The sequence below is a fragment of the Ursus arctos genome, unplaced genomic scaffold, assembly GCF_023065955.2.
Source record: "Ursus arctos isolate Adak ecotype North America unplaced genomic scaffold, UrsArc2.0 scaffold_18, whole genome shotgun sequence".
In the NCBI taxonomy this organism is placed as follows: Eukaryota; Metazoa; Chordata; class Mammalia; order Carnivora; family Ursidae; genus Ursus; species Ursus arctos.
In genome coordinates, this window is record NW_026622852.1 from 47,863,200 (window position 1) to 47,877,142 (window position 13,943).

At 50.0% G+C, this 13,943-nt stretch overlaps 1 long non-coding RNA gene across 1 annotated transcript; it reads right to left on the bottom strand.

Moving 5' to 3' along the window:
• Positions 1-2,158: 2,158 nt before the first annotated feature.
• LOC130544050 (uncharacterized) lies at positions 2,159-9,204 on the bottom strand. Its single transcript, XR_008959978.1, has 4 exons — positions 8,722-9,204; positions 8,159-8,267; positions 5,133-5,259; positions 2,159-4,892 (listed from the first exon to the last, which is right to left on the bottom strand). It is a non-coding gene; the product is annotated as an uncharacterized LOC130544050 (long non-coding RNA).
• Positions 9,205-13,943: the final 4,739 nt, after the last annotated feature.

Sequence of the window (13,943 nt, forward strand, 5' to 3'; positions counted from 1 at the left end):
GGAGCTGGAGCAGGTGTGAGCTGCTGCCACATCCCTCCCTCCCCCCACCACACACACACACACACACACACACACACACACACACACACACACAGACGCAGAGCCAGCACATCTCTGCCAATATGGACGAGCTACAAGTGCTTCTGCGGACGGCCTGTGTTCATTTCCCCTTTCCAAACCCCGTGCAGATTTCTCTCATGGCCGACCCCAACCCAGAGGAAATTCCAGAAAACGTGGTTCCAGCTCAGCTAAATTTGACCAGACACATACTTCCCCAGTCTGTTTCCTTGGCCTAGAATATTCTTCCCCATTCTCCTCATGAATAACTCCTACTCACCCATCGAGGCTCCAGAGAAATGGCTCTCCATCCCACGAGGGTCTCCTATCATCCCTGGGCAGCCTCCAGCAGCCCCTCCCTCTGCCCCTGGGGCCTGTCAGGACCAACCACCTGCAGAAGCTTAACACGGCCCATTTCAGAGAGAGGTCCTCACACGGGAGGCTGGATGTGTGGCATCCCTGTGACCCAAGGGACTAGATGATACTAAGCATATCGCCGTCTATCTTCACACCAGTCCTCTGAGGCCAAACGTATTTATTGTCTCCCCGTTACGGCCGAGGCCAGGAGGAGAGATTGCCTGCTCGGGGCTGCACAGACCATAAGGGGCAGAGGCAGGACTCAGCTGTCAGACTCCAGGGCCAAAATTCTTAATCCCCAAGCAACTATAAAGGTAGAAAATGTTAAAAGGATGGTGAGAGCACGGTGACCAAACGTCCCAGTTTGCCTGGAACCAAGGTGGGTTCCTGGAATGCTGGGTTTTCCCTTTAAAGCTGGGGTAGTCCCAGGCAAATGAGGATGAGTTGGTCACCCCAACAAGAAAGTGCTCGGGCTGCTCACCGGGAACCCGGGGAGGGGCCACCCTGAAGCCTTGAACTTGAGTCACCCCCCAAGATCAGAACAAGAAGGGCGTTTTGGGATTAGCTTTGTTATCCAATGTTTTCCTTTCTCTGAAACTCAGCCCTCTAGGTTCTTTGGAAAGCATTTTCAAATTGCTTTGTAGTTTCATTGTAATTGTGCTGGCTGCACATAGACTACGGGTGGGGGAGATGTGGGTAAGGGGTAGCAGGAAATACATCTCCCCTCCTGCAAAATCCACCAGGAGCCTGTGGACAGGGAGTCCAGATGATAGATTCATGAGGCCTGCAAGGGCTGGGGGGGGGCGGGGGGGGTTCCCTGGGTCCAGCCCCCTCCAGAGGTGGCCAAAGACACATCAGCAGACTCAGCGAAGATGGGATTCCAGCCTCCCAGTCAGCAGCATTGGGAAGAACTACTCAATCCAGCCCCGTTGTTCAGCCCTGGGAAGGGACTTAGCCAAGGTCACAGAGTCACCAGGAGCAGAGCTGGAGCTAAGACTCAGGTTTCCAGGCTTCTGCCCCCGAAGTGCGGAGACTACCTGGACAGGGGTCGATGGCTTGGTGTGCTGCTAATTTCAGCCAAGTTGCTTCTCTATCTCTGATGCTTATTTTCTTTTTCTGAAAAATGGGCAGAACTTCCAGGTCCGATAAGACACGCACAGCCCCAGAACCGTGCAGACCAGCTGAGAAACATCAGTGCCCTTCTCCAGTCCACGGCCTCGTGTTCTAGAGCCGAGACTCTATGAATGACCAGCTGTTCAGTTAGGCAAGCTTTTCCTTCTCTTTAGTGCTTGGTTTTCTCCTGTGTAAAGTGAGGTAGCAATGGCTAGTCCTGGAGTTACTACGAAAATAAACAAAGCGAGTTGTCCTAACAGCGGGCACCTCTTATCTTAACAGCTAGGAACTGTTAGAAATAAGAAATGGAGGCAGGAGCTATGGAAAAAAGTATGGAGGTTCCTCAAGAATTAAAAATAGAATTACCTTATGATCCAGTAATTCCACTTCTGGGTATTTACCCAAAGGAACCAAAAACACTAATTCGAAAAGATACATGCACCCCTATGTTTCTTGTAGCATTATTTATAATTAATAGCCAAGATATGGAAGCAACCCAAGGGTCCATCAATTGATGAATGAAGAAGATGGGGGATATATGTGTGTGTGTGTGTGTGTGTGTGTGTGTGTACACACACACACACACACATATAATATAATACATATAATGGAATATTACTCGGCCATCATAAAGAACGAAATCTTGCCATTTCCAACAACATGGATGGATCTAGAAGGTATTATGTTAAGTGAAATAAGTCAGTCAGAGAAAGACAAATACCATATGATTTCACTCGCACGTGGAATGTAAGAAACAAAACAAGTGACACAAAGGAGAAAAGAGACAAATAAAAAACCGACTCTTAACTACAGACAACAGGCAGGTGGCTGGCAGCGGGGAGGTGGGCGGGCGGATGGGGGACCCCGGTGCTGGGGATCAAGTAGTACACTTGCCATGATGAGCACGGGATCATGTACAGAAGCGTTAAATCCCTGTGTTGGACGCTGGGAAGTAATGTAACACCGTATGTTAATCGTACTAGACTTAAAAATACAAAATTTTAAAAAGAAACAATAAAGAGATGGGGTGGGATAGGGGAAAGGAAGGGGCGGGTGGGAGAGCCAGCACCGGGGAGGGGCGAGCCGCTAGACTCCCAGGCAGGACAGCGAGGCTGCTCTTCCCCAGAAGTCGTACCGCCGCGCATCCCTTCTGCATCCCCAATCATCGGAACGTCTGCCAGTCCCACAAGTGCCCGAAGCAAACAGGGTGTGTGTGTGTGCGTGCCTGTGTAAATCACGGAGCGCTCAGTTTCCTGTCTGAGTCAAGGCAATGAGAACCAGACCACACATCAGGAGGACAAAGCTAAGGCTCCGAGAAAGCTTGGTTTGGCAGAGACCACCGGGGATCCATGGGGAGCCATCCCCCACTTCCTGGGCTCACAGCTCGCTCCATCCCCAGCCTCCCTTGCAGTTAGGTGTGGCCAAACCGGGGAGCTGGAGCCAGAGGAACGCGTGTGGAAGTGATGAGTGCCACTTCCAGGCCTGGCCCAGAAAGCCTCCCACACCGGTCCCTCCCTGCTTCTCCTTCCTGCCTGTGGGAGGGCCTCGGGAGCCATGTGTCGACAATGGCGGATCCCCACCCCCCAGTCTGAACCCTCCTAGATCTTATCGCGGGAGGAAAATAAACTTCTGTTGTGTGAGGTCATTACATTCTGGGTCTAATTGTTAGAGAAACGTAGCCTACACAACACAATACACTTGCAGCAGGTTTTAGACCTCCAGGGACTGTGGAATCGGGGTGGAGAGTCAGGGTGGAAGGTGTTGGACACGCTCCAGCAGATCTCCAGGACGGATGTCAACTGATAGGGGGGTTCCGTACGTGACATGTTTTGCATGCACTCCGCAAGTGACCGCCATTCTGATTATGAGAGTGGTCATCGGCAGAGCTGGTCTATGCCTAGAATGGACCCCACTTCTCAGGGGTGTGTTGGAGGTTTGGGCCATGGGCTGTGGACAATGTCATTAGCATGAGGAGCCAGTCTGGAGAGCGCTTACCTTGACTCCTGTTTTCTCGATGCTAGGGGAAAACGTCTCCTTCACTGAGGGGCTGATGAGCTGGTGTGTGATGCGGGGGGCACAGATTGCCTGGGTCAGCAAGGAATGAAAGATGTTCTGACCCTCCGGGAGGCCTGAGCACCTTCCCCACCAAGGACAGTAGACAAGCCTTGTGCATTTCTAGGTTCCTGGTCTCACTGAGAAGTCCCGAGGCCCCAAGAAAGAGAAAGGGACAGAACCCGCCCTCAATGTTTCTAGAAGGTGAAATGGATAGCACCCTGCCTCTGGGAAGGCTCCTGAGGGTCCCCTCGCTACCCCTCAAGGCCTTGTGCGCTGTGGACACTGAGGCTTTGAGGTACCTTGGTGGCTGAGCTTGACACGGTGGGGATGAAGGGCACCCTCTTTTGGAAGGGCCACGATGGCTGGAGCCAGAAACTGGGCCACATGAGTCAGCCACAGCAGACACAAGTGGAGGACTAACACCCCAGCCGCAGTGACCAGCGCTGCATGGGCAGTGGGGGCAAGACATCGGCTGCCTATCCAAGAGAATGATCCAGACTTCCTGTCTGTGGGGGGCGAGAGGGTGTGCAGCTGGTTTTAACTGACCTCGAAGAACAGAGATGGGATACGATTTGCTACCAGAAGTGGAAGAGTCCCTATGTGTCATCAGAACTTCGCAGAAGAGAGGGCCACTGGTCCCTGGTGACACCTGGGTCCACCAGCCCGAGCCAAGCAGACTTTCCCCGGCCCAGTGCTGCTCCAAGCTGAGGCTCTCGGCATCTCCTGGCATCTCAGGAACCTCACGGACCTGACTGTGAGCAAAGCAACCCAGGCAAGCAGGAGCTCAGGACAGGCCTGGGCCCGTAAACAAGTGTTCTGGGCTCTGGGGCAAGGCCGCAGAGTAGGCGGCAGGACCTGGGGAGGCAGAACGACAGTGGAAGGAAATGAGCTTCCCTGTTCTGTGAAGGCTCAAATGACTTATAAAGGGAATATCTTGGGATGGGAGAGAGGGGGTTATGTGTGCAAATAACATCGCCGAGGCAACCTGAGGCTCAAATGTCCCCAAGTCCACCTGCTTGCAGATAAACCCATTTCTCCCCGAGCTGGAGATGAGGAACAGCATGAAAAGATGTGGGGGGGCAAAACCCCGATTCTGTACAGAGAAGCCTGGGATGGAAAATCGGCACCTCTTGGGTTCACGGTTCCTGGCCTTCCAGAAGGCGCAGCCGGCATTCCTGGGGCACCTGGCTCCCAGGCCCCATTTCTGTCGTTGGAAGAACACAGACCAGCCAAGGTTGGAGGCCGAGCTCCTTTACTTACTAGCATGGCTTGGGCAAATCACTTGGCATCTCGGAGTCTCAGTTCCGCATCTGTAAATTGGGGATTATGACACTTGCTCAGTAGGGCTCTTGTGCGGAATCAGCAGAAAGAGGACACGAATGCAACCTGTCACACTCATCCTCACTGTCACTGTGACTTACAGAGCGAGCCTTTGCTCTGTGTCAGGCCCTTTCCCTGAATTGTCTCATTCGGTCCTCTCTATGACCCCTCTTGACAGATGAGACAGCCAGAGCCCAGAGAGGCAGAGTGGTTTTCCCAGCGTTGCTCACCTTTAAAGTGACCAAGCCTGGCCTGAAGCCCAGGTAGTCTGATCCCAGTGTCCAGGCTCCGGGTGCTCTGTTCCCATACTTGGGATATGAAGCTGGTGGTCAGTGGTGCTCAGAGTGAGGCTGAAATCTGCAGCAGGAGTGGGAAGAAAGGAAGCACCGTCCTGAGAAAGGGTTTTGGAGGGGGTAGGATGTGAGCTGAAATTCTCCAAGGAAAAGCGGGGTATGAGCAGGAGGAAAGGGGTGGAGGGGAGGGCACCGCCGGGCCGCTGAGGGTGGAGCAAAGGCAGGGAAACAGAGACACGGGGCAGATGGAGAGCGACAGGTAGATCGTGTGGCTGCAGCGGAGGACTCCCGGCAGAGAACCTGGGGGGAGGGGGCGTCACAACTGGAGCCTTTTCCTTACAGAAAGGAGCAGCCGTTTTTCTCGGGGACCCCTTTACAAATCCAGCAGACTGCAAGCTTCATGAGGGCAAGACGAGGTCAATGGCCTGCCCTGCTGCAGCTTCAGGGCCCGGCCTGGTGCCTGGACCGAGCATGGTAGACACCAGACAAACACGTGCGGAATGACCTGGAAGGGCGAGTATATGTATTCTCGTCCATCCCTAATTTGGGCAGAAGTGCACCAGGTTTGCCATACAATCCGCTCTCCCCCTGCAAAGGGGGTGGACTGTCAGGGGTGGGAGGGGGGAGGGAAGTTAGGGGAGGGACACGGATGGAACTTGGCCTCTAGATACAGACTCCAGGGGACAGAGATCATGGCCCTCTCCTCTTCCCCACACCTGTTTGCTAGGATATTGGGGGACACAGCTCTCCACGGGCCTTTCAAGTGTTGCAAGCTGAGCCCCTGACTGCCCCTCGTTCTAGACGATTTTTCCAAGGCTGTTTGTACAAAAAACAGCCTTGGAAGATGGACCTTTCTCTGAATCACAGGGCCCATTACAAAAGTTTAGGTTTCTCTAAGCTCAGGGATCACCTCTTGTATCACAACCCACTCCACGCGAGGCATCCAGCTGGACCCATCTTGGCCATCCCTGAGCAGAATTGCCTATTAAAATATAGGACACCCAGTTAAGTTTGAATTTCAGATGATCAGTGAGTACTTTTTTAACATAAGTACGCCCCATGCAATATTTGAGCCTTACACAAAAAAAGTCTCATTCATTGTTTATCTGAAATTCAACTTTAACTGGGTGCCCTATGTGTTTGTTTTCGAAGCTGGGCAACTCAACCCCCAGGGGACTTAGCGGAAAGAGGAACTGGTCCAAATATGCTGATGCTTGTGCCACGAGTAATAAAGTCCTTTCTCTGACCCTAGAGTCCTCTGCTTTCTGCCAGCATCCAAATTAGTTAGCAAGTCGGGCAAAATGTCGTGCCCCTTCCCAGTTCTTGATAGGTATCTCCAGCCTAAGCTTAGAACCTACCATGGAGTTAGGAGCCCAAAATATCTGTGGGATGAATGGTTGTCAGTCCTGTAAGACTCCCTGCCAAGCACACAGAATTCCTCAGGGATTTAGGATGGGCTCCTGGTGGTTGGTACATCTGCTTTATATTTCACTAACTCATGGGCGTTACCATGGTTACTGTAGCTACATAGGGCTTCGCAGCTTCCAAAGAGCATTTTCATGCATTATCTTATTCAATTTCCTAACGACTTGCTGAAATATGCATGATTGTTCTTACTTTAGGAACTAGAAAACTGAAGTTCGGGGTCAAGAAGTATATTGTACAAGTTCACATGGCCAGGAAGTAGCACAGCTGGGATCCCTCAACGGGAGAGCACGAAGACCTACTGTGTGCCGGGCACTGAGCTAAGCTCGGTACATACTTTATCTAGCATAGGTCTTGTAGCTTAGGATGCGGGCATAGTTAACCCACAAAGGGTTCTTATCACTCATCCAGATTCACACAGTGGGGCAGTGGCAGATTGAAGAGGAGAACGTACTTCTGCTTAATGCTAAAGCCGGAGCAAAAGTATGTGGGAGGGCGCAGGGGACGGGGAGGGGGCAAGGGGAGGCCGAGAACAGCATTCCAGGGCTGAGCAACCACACATCCTAGGACTTCAACAAATACCACAGTTCATTCCAGGGCCCACAGGCTGGTGGGCTGGGCTGCGCCAGGGTCCCCGCAGTCTCAGGGATGGAACGTGATTGAAGCTGGGAGGGACAGGAGGGGAAAAAAAGATGTTTTCTACACGTGGTTAGGGAAAGTTTGGCTTTCTGGGGGGGAAAACACACACTTTGGTGCCAGAGTTTCCCAAAGTGTGTTTTCCTTAAATATCGGTTTCCAAAAAAAAAGGGAAAAAGGGAAAAAGGAAATACCATAGTGAAACAAGTTTGAGAAATAGTCACAGCTCAGTTCTGCCTTAGATTTACAGGGTCTTCAGTATATGAAAGGCTCTGACAAGTCCTATCGCAGAGGGAGTTGCCACATTTTACTTAACCTGGAATTTCCTGAAAATATCTGATGGGAACATTTCTTTCTCATTTTTAAAAATAATGTTTTGGGGGTCATAGCTCATATTAAGACATTTGGGGAAATGTTGGAATTTCAAGAATTTGGAGGCATAATATTGCCTGAAATCTGCCCTTTGCCTTATTTTCCTCAGAACGAAGTCTTAATTTTTGGCTCAGGAAATGGAAAGAGGCAGCATTAAGATCACTGCAGTGACCGATTTCAGGGGACTCTGAGGGCATGGACTCCAGAGAAGCAACATTTGTAGTATTTCAGGTATTCTCCGAGCAGTGCCTCTTGGAATTGTGGGAGGTAGCAGCCCTGGGCAGCACTTCTCACCAAAAAGAGATGTTCTCCTAGCCTCCTTATCTCTGGGGCCTTTGGAGTGGTTCCCATAATGCAGTGCGGGGGACATTTTCCGATTGCAGGCAAACCAGAGCAAACTCCCCTGCCCTGTGTTAAAGGGGAAGGAGCATCGTTTTGCCTCTTGAACCAGAACCAGCCAAGGAAACAAAGGAAGCAGCCCTGACTGCCTTTGACATGCAGGGGGGCCCGGCAGGTCCTGATGCCTTCACCTGGTCCAGTGACAGAATTCCAGGGTCTGATGTCCCCACTGCCAGAGTCACTCTTCTGGCCCATGGATGGTTTCCAGGCTGCAAGCCTTCTAGGAACACGTAATCATCCCTGAAAAGAAAGACCGTCTGGGTCACGTTGCCCCTGAAAACTCAAGGGCGATACTAAGGTGTGGTGCAAAGAACTAACACTGGGATGTTAGCAGACGGCGCAAGGAAAACAGTTTCGTGCTGGCGTAAGTTTGGGCAACTTGACATCATGCAGACGCTTTGTGGAAAGTGACCGAGCGCAGGGCGGTGCTCAAGTCCTGAGGGGGACCGGCTTTGGCTGGTTTGAGCACGAAACACGGTTTATATTCAGCAGAGATGGGAAAGGCTGGACATAGGAGATGTGGTCAACACTCCATTAACAACGAGGCTCACCGAAACGTGCCGGGGGAGCAGGGAGAAAGTTCTGCCGAGCGCATAACCATTGGACTCAGACGTCGGGCAGATCGGAGCTCTAATCTTACTCCACAACTGAGAGCCACGCAGCCTTGGGCAACCAACCCAACCCCCAGACTCACCTCTTCGTCTGTAAAGTAGGAATGATAGAAGTCTCCACAACAGGTGGTTTCTGTGAGGATGAGATGAGGTAACGCGCACGGCCAGCGATGGGTGAATAGTCCTGGCAAGGGGGCGCCTGGGGGGCTCAGTCGGTTAAGCGTCTGTCTTCCGCTCAGGTCATGATCCCAGGGTCCTGGGATCGAGTCCCGCATCGGGCTCCCCACTCAGTGGGGAGTCTGCTTCTCCTTCTGCCCCCCACCCCCCTGCCATGCTCTCTCTCTCAAATAAATATACAAAATCTTAAAAAAAAAAAAAAAGTCCTGGCCATTATTGTCCTTGCTGTATGTTTATTATTGTTTGTGGGAATGGAGAGGTGGGAGGAATCGTGAGAGGTGAGCAAAGAGGTCGAACACGTATCTAGCTTGCTGCCTTTGTCATGAGTCCTCCAACATCAGAGCTGGGAGAGCCGTCCCTCGCTCATGAAGTTTAGACAGCTGAAGTCCAGAGCCACGAAGAGATCTTTCCCCAGATTACATCACCAAGTAGTCTGGAATTCATTCATTCCTCAGAGATGTACTGAGCACCTACTCTTCTGGGTGGAAGAGATTTGCATAATTTAAGAAACGAATGCAGCGCACATCAGAAATCTCACGCTTGGAATTTCCCTGAAAGAAACTTTTGCCAAATGTTTTCAAGATAAATGTATTTTTTTCAAGGAGCATAAGAAAATACACATGCATCGACTCATCTGAGCAAAAGAGACCCAGGAAGGCTAAACCAGCGCTAATGGGATTGGGATTCTGCAGGGCGGTAGGTGAGGGCAGGGTGGAAAGAAGGGGGGAATGGAAACAGGATGGGAGAGATAAGGACGAGTGACGTTTCGGTGCATCGACTTTTTACAGCTCTGCCTCTTGGGGCCATGGTAACGTTCCACAGTCCCCCAAACAAACTGGCTAGACAGAAGCGACCAGGACGTAGGGGGAGCCCCCAAATGTTGTACAAGCCGTTCAGAAGCGACCGGGATGTGGGGGGAGCCCCAAATATCGTACAAACGGTAACAGAGGCACACGACAGTGGGACAAATGAGTAACATCGCCACCCTGAAAGCCACGGGGAAGGAAGGAACGAACTGGAGCAAAATCGGGAAACAGTTATTTTGACCGGCTAGGGACAAAACGTCTGTGAGGCGAAAGACAAGTAACTGGGAGCGAAGGTTGTGTTCCAGTGAGTCAATCTGTCTTCTCACAGCGGTGTGGGGCAGCCGCTCTGAGACTGCTTCGTGCAGACACTGGGATCGAGCAGGTGCGGCCATGCACGGTGGGGCCAGGCTTCGCGCTGTCGGAGGAAAGAGAAAAAAGCAGACGAGAACGCTGGGAATGAATTCTGTGTGTTGGAAGGGCGTCAGAGGCATCAGTGTGTGTGTGTGTGTGTGTGTGTGTGTGTGTGTGTGTGTAACCATACATATTTGCATCATATTAAAGTATCTCCCACAAGACACGTACTAATCGCAAACGATAAATAGTATCTTGCACTATGGTAGACACCTCCTGAGCCAAGTGAGCAAAATTACCACCACCAGACATCAGGAACTTTCTGATAGGAGGCCCTGAGAAGGGACACAATATCACTCCACGGTATTCTTGCCCCAAATACACCCCTTGATCAGGACAGCACGCCGGATAAACACACTTGGAGGTACGTTCTACGAAATCACTGGCTAAAACTCTGCCAAGGTGTCAGGGTCAAGAAAGACGAAGACTGAGGCATTGTCCTGGATCGGAGGAGGCCGAGGAGGCCCGAGGACTGAATGTCACGTGGGATCCTGGGTTGGATCCTACTAGAGATAGGGCACTGATGGGGCAACCGTGGGCTGCTATCACCTGTATGAGGTTAATTTCCTCATGTTGGTAACTGGACTACGATCGCGTAAGATGTCAACATGAGGGGAAGCTCCGTGAGGAGTGGACCATTTTTTGGCAGCTTCTCTCTAAGTCTACACTTATTTCAAAAGAAAAAGGCTCTGAAAAGATAAAGAAGAATGTTCTTTGCGGCAGCATTTGCAGCAATGAAAACCCATAAACAAGAAGAGAGGTCACCGGTAAGCAATGTTTATTTATGTGCATACATTTTTTTTTTTAAATCCCAGAAAGAATCACAAGAAACTAACAATGGAAGAAAGATTGTTGGGGAGAGAGCGTCGAATTCCATTCTGCTGCTGTCTGTAAAGTTCACACTTTCTGATCTGGTTTTTTTTAAGTATGATTACAACATCAATTATCTGAAGCTAGGATTATGGGCCATTTTAATTTTCTTTCTATTTCTTTGTGTGTAATACACACACACACATAACTATATATATTTAAAATCTTCCCCTCTTTATCTGACTTCTCTGGTTTTAAGTGAGCATTTCATATGCTTTCATTGTCAATCTTCTCTTGGCACATCAATTATGCTTTAAACATTTGTTTTCTTTGGTGGTTACCCTAAAGTTTGCAACATATATTCACAACTGATCTAAATCAGCTTTCAAATAACACAGGCGGTGAAGTCACCCTATAATACTGTGATTCAGAGCCCCTCGGTCCCCCGACCCCGTCTGATCCATACACCCCAGAAGAAAATATCCCTCTGCTTTAATCATCCTAGGGCCAGGTGGCAGGCAACTAGAGGCCATCCCTGCAGCCCAAAGCCACCCCCCACCCCGGCCAATTATTCAACCTAGCCAATTGTAAGCTGTTCATTCTCCCCCATGGAACCCCCAATGAAGGCCATGGCCTAAGCATGCCCTCACTACTCTTCTCCCTCCTGACCACCCGGGGCGGGGGGGCTTCCCAAGGGGCGCTGCCTGCCCTGTGCTCTGTGCCTCTGGTCTCTAGGACTGGGAGTGCCATAAACTTTGTTTCCCTGATCTCTCCTTTGTCTCCTCTTGTGGCCACACCCGACTGACCCCATAAAAGATGATAAAACACCTTCTCTGATGTTCTTTCTTCATGCAGATTTAAATTGGCCACTTGCATCACTTCCCTTCTTTCTGAAAATTTCTGTGACCATTTCTTGCGAGGCTTTCTCAGACTAACAAAAACAAAGGATTTGTGGCCAGTAGACCTGTCTTGCCTTTATTTATTTCAGAGAGAGGCAGAGAGCATGCATGAGCAAACAGGGGACGAGCAGAGGGAGAGGGAGGAGAATCTCAAGCAGACCCCACGCTGACCTCAGAGCCTCATTTGGGGCTCAATCCCATGACCCTGAGATCATGACCTGAGCTGAAATCAAGAGTCGGACGCTCCCCAAATGAACCACCCAGGCACCCTGAAAGCTTTATTTCTCTTTTGCTTCTAAAGCATAATTTCGCTATCTACAGAACTCTAGGGGGACCCTCTTTTCTTTCAACACTGTAACTATTCCATTCCATTCTCTTGTCGCTTGCATGGTTTCTGACAAGCAGTCCGATGTAATTCTCATCCTGGTTCCTCTATTGGTAAGGTGCTTTTCATTTCCGGCATCCTTCAAGATTTTTCTTTTTGTCTTTGGGTTTCTGGAGTTTGAATATAATATGCCTTGTTGTTGTTTGTTTTGTTTCTTTCTTTTTTGTTTTTGTTTTTGTTTTTTTGGCACTGATCTGCCTGATGTCCTCTGAGCTTCCTGGATCTGGGGTTTAGGGTCTGTCATTAATTTTGGAAAATTCTCAGCCATCATTACGTCCAACATTTCGTCTGCTCCTTCCTCTCTTCCTTCTCCTTCTGGTGTTCCCAGGACCCATATGTTATACCTTTTGTAACTGTCTCACGGCGTTGACCTTCTGTTCCTTCTCTTCTTTTTCTTTTTTTTTTTTTTTTTTGTCCCATTCTCTTTTTTTCTTTGCATTTCAGGTTGGGATGTTTTCTTTGAACTCACTGATTCTTTCCTTGGCTGTGTCTAGTCTACTAACGAGCCATCAAAGGCATTCTTCACCTTTGTTGCAGTGTTTCTGGTGTCTAGCACTTTCTTAGGATTCTTAGGTCTCTGTCTCCGTGCTATTACCCATCTGCTCCTGCAAGTTGTGCACTAGTTCCATTAGGGAAACATCCTACTCACAGTTATTTCACATTTTATGTCTGATAATTCCAAAATCTGGATTGTATCTGAGTCTTCTTCTGATCCATGCTCTCTTTGCACATTTTTTTTTTTTTTTTTGGTCTTTAACACATCCTGTAATTTTGTGTTGAAAGCTGGCCGTGATGTATCTGGTACTAAAAACTGAGGTTACCAGGCGTTGATTTATTTTCATTTCTTTTTTTTTTTCAAGATTTTTTAAAAAAACGTATTTATTTGAGAGAGAGTGCACAAGCAGGGGGAGCAGCAGGCAGAGGGAAGCCGAGGGAGAAGCAGCCTTCCCGCTGAGCAGGGAGACCCATGCAGGGAGCCCCATGCGGGACTTGATCCCAGGACGCTGAGATCATGACCTGAGCCGAAAGCAGGCGCTTAACCGACTGGGCCACCCAGGGGCGCTGTCAGGCTTCCAGAGTGAGGTTCCATGTGAACCCGGCCAGGAGCAGGGCTGTCTTTCCCGTGCGTTGTAACTGTAGGAGCCAGTTTTTTTTCTAGGTCCTGGCTATTTTCTCTCTAGTTGTCTTTGGTTTTCCCTAAGAAGTCTTTCTTTCTTTTTGTAAGGATTTGACTTTTAAGTTAATCTCTATACCCAGTGTGGGGCTCAATCCCACGACGCCAAGATCAAGAGTCACACGCTCTACCTACCGACTGAGCCCGCCAGGCGCCCCCCTAAGAAGGCTTTCTTAAATGATGCATTTGTCTTCCAGGTTTCGACATTGTAATCTACTGTTATTATACCTGTTGATGCGTTGGTACGGTTTTGGCGAGGGGAAGCGTTCTATAACCTTGTGATTAAATCTCAATTGTGTTTTGTTTTGCTTTGTTTTCTTTGAGCCGGCCTGAGTCCCTGCTGAGCGACGGTGACTTCCAGAAGCCTGTCTTAGCTCCCCCCACCCTCTCCCCCTGTGAGACCGGAAGGCTGGAAGAGGCTAAAGCTGTCTAATTGCCCTTTGCCCAGATCAGATAAGCCTGAGCTGGTAAAGCAGTTTTCCTCGCGGGCAGGCCCTTGGTAACAGACAACCATCTCGGGATGGATTTCTCACAATGGTTACTTGTTTGCTGCGCCCGCTGGAAGCATGCGGGATTTCCCTCCAGTCTTCGACGCGAGCCCCTGGTGGGGTCCTGGAGATGAAATCCTCAAACACGTAGGGAT